The sequence below is a fragment of the Neofelis nebulosa genome, chromosome 17, assembly GCF_028018385.1.
Source record: "Neofelis nebulosa isolate mNeoNeb1 chromosome 17, mNeoNeb1.pri, whole genome shotgun sequence".
Taxonomy (NCBI): Eukaryota; Metazoa; Chordata; class Mammalia; order Carnivora; family Felidae; genus Neofelis; species Neofelis nebulosa.
In genome coordinates, this window is record NC_080798.1 from 23105555 (window position 1) to 23106825 (window position 1271).

At 48.9% G+C, this 1271-nt stretch overlaps 1 pseudogene; it reads right to left on the bottom strand.

Moving 5' to 3' along the window:
* Positions 1–257: 257 nt before the first annotated feature.
* LOC131499494 (small ribosomal subunit protein uS3-like) lies at positions 258–999 on the bottom strand (annotated as a pseudogene).
* Between the last annotated feature and the right edge of the window lie 272 nt (positions 1000–1271).

Below are 1271 nucleotides of genomic sequence, written 5' to 3' on the forward strand. Positions count from 1 at the left end.
CAAAGGGAATGACCATAATTTCAATAGCGAGCTTTTCTGTCTAGGAACATAGTAGGTCTTTTTCGTGCTCCGGGACAGTTTAAGCAGCATGGTTATTGTCTGCTCCTTAACGATTTAACTGAGTTCACCCATAAAATAATCTGGGCTAGGTGCCAGGGGAACGGGGTGGATTGTGGCCAGGAAGGACAGGTGTGCTTTCACTGTTTTTTTTTTCTTTTTTAAAGATTTTATTAAAAGTATTTACAAAGCTATATCCAGACTCCAGATCCGGCTGCCAACAAGACCCTGTTACACTATGGGCACTGGCGGTGTCATGGCAGGTGACTCTGGTTTCCCACCCTTCTGTTCCAAGAGGGGAGCGGTAGGTGGTGTCTCATCTTTGGGTTCCACAATGCTCACGTGATCAGGCAGGGGCTTCTTAGGGCCAGTCTTACCACTTGGGTCCCAGGGAAACACAGTCTTCACTTTGACGCCCAGCATACCCTGACTCAGCAGCACATGCAGTGTTAAAGTACTAGTTAACAGGGCTCCCCCTGCGAATCATCGGGCTATCCACAAAATTCATGGACTTAGTGCTCTGTCCTCGGAGTTTCCCACACCCCTCGACCTCACAGCCTTTGGCCCCACTCTCCGTGATGAGTGGACGCCACAGCACGCTCTCCACACCGCAAGGCCTCCTAGGAGTTTGTAGGTGGAGACTCTGCCTGGGTGATAGCACACAGACCTCTTGTGGCCACCTTTTCAGCATAAAGCTCTGCACTGACCTCAGAGAAACCAAACCTCTTCTGAACCACAACACTCAATTCCTGGATCCACTGGCCCAAGAACATTCTGCATCCTGGTGACCAAGATAATGATTTCTGTCCTGGTTGGTGTAACTCAGACCTCAACTATAGAATGGCTATCTTCAGTCAGCTCCCGAGTGAGAAACCCATTCAGTTCAACTTTGAAGTTGCCATCGGCTGCAAACTTCCTCTTCTTGGAAATTTGTCCCGCCATCTTGCTGCCATGTGCCACCTAAAGCAAAGGCATGCGTTCACTGTTAATAACAAGGGTGGAGTTTGGATTCAAAGACCAGTGGTTCCCAGTCACTGGTTGATCATGGCCTTCTGAACAGTCTCCGGGTTAGTGATCTCCATTCAGTTTTAGATGCATGTTTTCAGTCAGATATTTACAAGCGCAGACAGAGCTTTTAGTGAACACTGTAGATGGCCACCCCATATCTCCTCAGCCCGTGGCTGAGTTTGGCAACAGTTAGGGTGGTTCCTTCC